Source organism: Rattus norvegicus, chromosome 14, assembly GCF_021556685.1.
Source record: "Rattus norvegicus strain SHRSP/BbbUtx chromosome 14, alternate assembly SHRSP_T2T, whole genome shotgun sequence".
NCBI classification, from domain to species: domain Eukaryota; kingdom Metazoa; phylum Chordata; class Mammalia; order Rodentia; family Muridae; genus Rattus; species Rattus norvegicus.
Window position 1 is genome coordinate 34,627,594 of NC_141547.1, and position 6,619 is coordinate 34,634,212.

The window sequence follows — 6,619 nt, forward strand, 5'->3', positions numbered from 1 at the left end:
TGAGTGAGTCTAGATTGGGCCAAGTTGACAGAATGGTCCATCCTGACCACCATCTTCCCTGGCTTTGAATTCTGTTTGCTAAGCTGTTTACCAAGTAAGTAAGTGGGTCACTTGGCTGCCACAGGTTGCTCTTAGAGAAAGAACACTCTGACTCAGAGCACCAGAACCTCAGTCCAGGATTTGGAAACGCATCAGTGCCAGGTGCCAGATACCCGCAACTTTAGCTAGTCATCTGGCCCTGATGGTACCTGAAACTCTTATTGCCAGAGCGGTGCTAACCTAGGTATGCCACACATTTAAAGAGAATTTAAGTTGGAAACTCTACAAGTGAGAGAAAAATCTTAGGCTTTTGATAATGGACTCAATAGCAAGCCTGAGTTTTACCGTTCTGGTAACGTCAGTCAGTGAATGACCCCTTCCCGGAAAGTTTGGCTCCCTAGGTGCAGTTTAGTTTTATGTTCTATTGTACTTGCAGCTTCCCGCACCAGCCATTGTTGTGAATCTAGTTATGCTGAGCCTAGTTCCCGACTCCTTTATGTAATAATAACCCTGCAATTTGGGTTATTATTACAAAGTAGGAAATCTGACTCTGCCTCAGCATGGGGAGGGTCTCCTCTTCTAGGGGTAGCAAGGCTTCCCGCCAATATCTCCCCATCCCCAATGATCTGTTACATTTCAAGCTTTTCTTTGAGGGGTAGGGCAGACGGGTCATTTGCAAAGTGTCTACTGCCCAAGCATGAGGATTTGAGTTTGGCTCTCCAGCATCTCCATAAGAAACAGTTAGGTGTGGTTGGTCACGCCTACACATCTAGCACTGGGAAGGAAGAGATAGGACAGTCCCTGGCCCGCTAGCTAGTCTTGATCAGTGAACCCCAGTTTCAGAGAGAAACCCTGTCTCAACGATTAAAATGGACAGAGGTAGGAGCATGTACTTAACATCTGGTCTCCTCATGTATGCACTCACATGAACATACACATGTGAACATATACAGACATGAGAACATGCACAGGTGCACATATGAACACATACATAAACCACACACACACAGGCATGCACATGAATACATACACAGGCACACAGGAAAACACATGAGTGCACACATGAGTATATTACACGGGTACACTCATGAACACACACATAGATAAAAGAGAAAAGGCTTTCTTTCCACTTCCTTAAGTAAGAAGTCAACTCTGCAATGCTAAGCTCCATGGTGTCTACTTTTTTATAGGTGGAATCAAGTTCCCTCCCCAAGTCTGGCTTTAACAGCAGAAGGAAAAGAAAGGACGTAAAATTGCAACTGCATCATGAAGAGAGGAAGATTGCTTCGCTGTTTCAGAAAAATCTTATTATTCTATGACTGCAAGCAAAATTTCACTTGTCTTCCTTTCTAAAGGGAAACATGGAAAGCCAACAGTCGGGTTGTTTTCTATGTGTTAGCAAGCTCTGACTTGGAGTTAGTAGTGCTTTCAAGCCTTGGAATATAAAGATGCAGATGATGTCGGCTAGACAGAGAGAGGGAGCTGAGTTCTCATCCATACCAAATGAATGTATGAATAAAAAGTGTGAGCAAAATGAAGTGGATGCCCAGGGGGCAGAGCCACAGTTCCAGCTGGGTTTAACTCTACTGAAGTATAAAAGCCGGGCAGTGTTAAATAATATCATTAGGCACCCTCGGTCTGTTTATTGACCTTACCATTTACAGTCTTGATATTTTATATTAAATATTTATTCTGATATTCCCTTTATTATGCATTCAGATAATACCTCTGTGGTCCTTGGTTCATTTTACTTTGAGTATTGATGGTGGAGATTGAACCCAGGGCCTCACACAAGCGGAAGGCACTCTCTAGGAAGCCACGCCTCGTGTTGTGAAGAAGATGAGTTAAGCGGAACAACAGAGGGCAAGCAGTTGGGGGTGGGGAGTCAGGGTGTGAGGAGAGGAGGCATCAGACAGGAGGCTGACTCCTTTCCATAGTGTGCCGTACAGAAGATGAAAACCAAGGCGGTGAGGAGCCTGGGCGTACAAGAATGTTCAAAGCTTATGTGTAGAACGCTGAAGAACAGTATGTGGCATGTAGTTATCCACAACATGGGCCAGGAAATAATCCCTACCCAAAGCCCAGAGGTTTTCAGTGTGGTCCTTGGTGACAACACCTTTCCTTCACCCTAGAGTTGACCACTGTCCCAACATTTCTGCTAATGAAACCTTTGACTTTTTTTTAAAAAAAGATTTATTTATTTACTATGTATGTAGTGTTCTGCCTCTATATTTGCCTGCATAACAGAAGAGGGCGCCAGATCCCATTACGGATGGCTCTGAGCCACCATGTGGTTGCTGGGATTTGAACTCAGGACTTCTGGAAGAGCAATCAGTGCTCTTAACCGCTGAGCCATCTCTCCACCCCAAAACTTTTGATTTTTTAAAAACAGATTTCCCTAGACTGTTCGAATGAATCTCTAAAACATTCTGTAGTAGAGTTTGACGGGCTCTCTAAGCTTTTCCTCCCTGTTTGTCTGACCCACCATGATTCCCAGAGGTCCATGCACAGTTTTGCACATGCCCTCCTGACTGCCAGTCAGATGAGGAACTGATTTTTCCATGGAAGGCTGTGTTTTGCTATAGAGGTCATATAGAGGTAAGGGGTGTGTGTGTGTGTGTGTGTGTGTGTGTGTTGTGTGGGAAACAAGTTAATGATGAGTGCTGGATATTTTAGATATTTGTTGTTATTGGGGAAGTATATTCTGAGATCTTTTATAAGTGGTAGAACTCCCTAATTCTGAAAGGTGAGGGAAACAGAAAGACGGACAAGAGCCAGAGGGAAGCAGGGTAGTGAGTGTGCAAGCTGATGGTTGCACCTGGCCATCTTACTTCTTGTTACCTCCATGACTCAGTCTTAATGGGCTATTTTCAGAAATCCCTTAAAAGATGCACACTGATGTATATCAGTCCTGAAATGCTATCTAAGCTAAGGTTATTTCTGATCCCTCCATCTTCCCTATACTCCATCTAAGCACTCTGTGGGAGGACCACCTCTACGTCAGCTGGAGCACAGCTGCAGGCCGCCCAGGCTGAGTGGGCCGATATGGTTTATTCTGGCATCTTCTTACTCCTAGGCCAAGGCCCATGGTCTTGTTTGTGGTTTGCAATTACTGCTGTTTCCAAGAGCAACAAAATGTAGACGTGCACCACACTCCGTCAAGAGTGGTGTTCTCACATCCGCTGCCAGTTGGTTGATAAGTGGGTTCTTTTAGTGACTGGAGCTCTTCTGGTTCCCTATGTCAGGGTTTCCTCCTGGTGAAGTGAATTTTTTGGCTGACAGCTACATTTATATACTTAAACTTGGCCTAAGGTGTCTCTATAACTAATAAGCTGCAACTTTGACGTTGTAACAGACAGACCTACTCTCCCAGAGTACGTGGCTGCCTCTTAGTCAATCACAAATGTGACACAACTTCCTTACATGGGAGGAGGTCCTAAGGGAGGTCATTTTAAACCAGAGTCCACATTCTTTCAGTTAAGCTCTATACCCACATTGTACTCAGAGACCCACCTTGATCTTCTCCTTGAGGCCTGTTGGCTCTCAACACCAGAATATCACCCCCACCCACACCCACACCCCCATTCCTTCACTATGGCTGCTGGAACAAGTCACCACCAATTTCACCCTTTTAACATGTTTTTCTTCTTGCTGATCTGATTTCAGAAGCCCCAAATCCAGATGTTTATGGGCCCGCATTCTTCCTGGTGGCTCCCGGGGAGGCTCTGCCTCCTTGCCATTACCAGATTCTAGAAGCAGTAGGCATTCCTTGGCTGTGGTCTCTTCTCCACACCATTCCAGCCTCTCCCTTTCGTTACCACACACGTCACGCTGTGGTTCTCTCTAATGGGGATTTTTGTGACTGCGATGGGTTTGGCTGGATCACCCAGGCCAATCTCCCTATCCAGGGCCTGCTCTAGAGTCCTATCTGCCAGGGGCCTTTTGTCATACTCAGATTCTAAGAACTAGAACATGGACATTGTTGGTGTTGGCTATGGGGATATTATTCTCTCTATCTCACTATAAAGCAGCCCGGTCCCCCCGAGCCTGCCAGACAGCAGGGTGATGACTGGCTGGTCGCTCTGAACTTCACATTCCATTACGTTGTTCATACGAAGGCGTCCCCTCCTCCCTCCCATTAAGTTGTTTGGATGGAAGTAGGACTGTGCATTGACCGGTCTTTAAAATGTGCAGGTGTTTGCCTGCATGGATGCACGTGCCTCACAGGTGTGCATTGTCTGAGGAGGAAGGGTATTGGATCCCCGGGAACTACTATGATCAGACATCCAGTTTTCTGTTCCTTCCATTACGTCTCCCTAGTCTCCAAACATGCCGTCGGGCCTGCTCATTAGTAATGTAACTATTTTATGAGTGCAGACACTGAGGCAGAAGTGATCACACATCCGGCCCAGGATTACACATGGGGAAAATGGGCTTGGGGAGAGGAGGCTAGATGTGGAGCCCAACTCTAACAGCTGGTTTTAGATACTACTGTTGCCAGCAAAGTCACCTCAAAGTATTTCAGAGTGGCGGAGACCAGGCCCCTTGGCCATGAGGCAAATGTGGAACTTAGAATTCTCCCAAAGGCTCTGTGCCTAGTGAGAGTGGCTCTCGGGTCTGCTGCATCAGCCACCCCAGAGCTTGTGAGGACTCCTGAATCTACACAGGATGCCCCAAACCCCACCTGCATTTTCACAAGTTCTCCAGTTTGTTTAGACTTCTGTTTTAAGGGGCTCTTTTGGTTTTAGTAGATGTTGAAACTAAATAGGAAACTCTTTACCTTCAGTGTTGCTGCCTAGGACTGTTTGTCCTAGGATTTATTGATATATATAAATACATATACATATATGTATATGTATATATATGTATGTATCACCACTCTCATTTCCAGAGATCCTGATTTAGTACCTCAGGGTTGGATGGACCCACCACTCAGTATTTTAATATGGACCTCATGCTCCTCCCTCTTCCCTCCCGCTTGAAGATGTTTATGCTGGTTGTTCTCAATTCAAGTTTGGGGGATTACATTCAAAATAACCTTTTATGGCTGTAGTTAGGGAATTAAAAAACCTAAGCTTCAGAAGCAGCAAAAGATAAGAAGAGGTTCCCGCCACAGACATTATCAAGATGAATGTGACTTTAGACGTGTAGATTTTTCCTTCTTTTGAATTCTGTTGAATGTTGTATTTATATTAGCCCCATTCGAAGTCAACTGAGTAGCCGTCTTTGAGGTCAACTGTCTTCAAACTCTATTGGTCCCCCTTGGAAAGAAAGAGCATTTTTCTGATCAAGAGGATTTTTAATTTCTCAATCTTGAAACCTGTATACCACGTCTTTCTGTTGCACTTGAGTGATGAACTTCAGCCAGGATGTTTAGGAGAAAAGGTGATCTCACCTCAAAGCGATGCAAGGTGAGTTGTATCCCTGTTAGATTAATGCACAGTTAAGGGCATTTGGCAATAATACATTTATCAACTGATTTTTTTCCAAGTTATTTTACAGATCTGATCTAGGCTTAAGAGCAGCATGACATCAACATCTAACACACTGTGAGCGAGAAGAAGGCTGCAGCTCTTTCCTGGTGAGTGGTCTGTCAACCTTTTCGGATCCCACAGGATCTGCCCTTGAAGGTCAGTGAAGTCCTGCGAGGAAAGCTGCTACATTTCCTGAGTTTGGAGGAAGGATCTGGGCTGTGATTGTGGCCTTTCTTCCTTTCTCTGTGTGTGAATAGACAAAATGATTGTTCTTAAGTGGCATTCTATTTGGCGCTCCGGAGAGAGTCCTGGAGGGGAAATAGCACAGGGGCGGTTGGCAGTCTGACTCCAGGCTGATGCTACTCCAGGAACAAAATTTTAGAAGAAAGGGAACGCCCTGAAGACACAGCACCAGGAGAGATGCAGAGACAACGAAATGTCCTGTTACTGTCCTGTCACCCCTCAGGCAACAATGTTTCATTTTTAAAAAAGCACAGTTAATGAAAATCTTTAAAACTTTATTACAAGGTTAAAAAACTTTTTAAAAAACCTTTACAAATTTTAAATTACATTTTAATTTTAAAATTTTCTCTCACTCTCTCTCAGTGTGTGTGTGTGTGTGTTTGTGTGTGTGTGTTTGTGTGTGTGTGTTTGTGTGTGTGTGTGTTTGTGTGTGTGTGTGTGTTTGTGTGTGTGTGTGTGTATGTGTGTGTGTGGTATTGGGGCACGTGTGTGCCACTGTGAGTGTATGGACATCTTTTTTTTTTTTTTTGGTTCTTTTTTTCGGAGCTGGGGACCAAACCCAGGGCCTTGCGCTTCCTAGGCAAGCGCTCTACCACTGAGCTAAATCCCCAACCCCGTGTGTGGACATCTTGCAGGAGTCAGTTCTCTCAGTACATTAGGTGGGTTCTGGGGACTCAGTTCAGGGCCTCAGGCCCGATCTCTGTATCTTCTGAGCCAACTTTACGGTCCTCAAGTTTTTACACTAGAGAATGTGGACCACAATGTACTGTTATGGTGGGGAGAGCTGACATCAGTTAGCTGACTTAACCCATTTTACAACTGTGGGAAGTTGGGAGCTCTACCATTTGGGGTAGAACTAGGCC

General features: G+C 44.9%; 1 long non-coding RNA gene across 1 annotated transcript in view; it reads left to right on the plus strand.

Moving 5' to 3' along the window:
* The window catches only part of LOC148001310 (uncharacterized), a 44,097-nt gene extending 41,853 nt beyond the window's left edge, over nucleotides 1-2,244 (plus strand). Inside the window, exon 6 of the long non-coding RNA XR_015636992.1 lies at nucleotides 1,230-2,244. This is a non-coding gene — a long non-coding RNA (uncharacterized LOC148001310). The remainder of the gene's footprint in view (nucleotides 1-1,229) is intronic.
* Nucleotides 2,245-6,619: the final 4,375 nt, after the last annotated feature.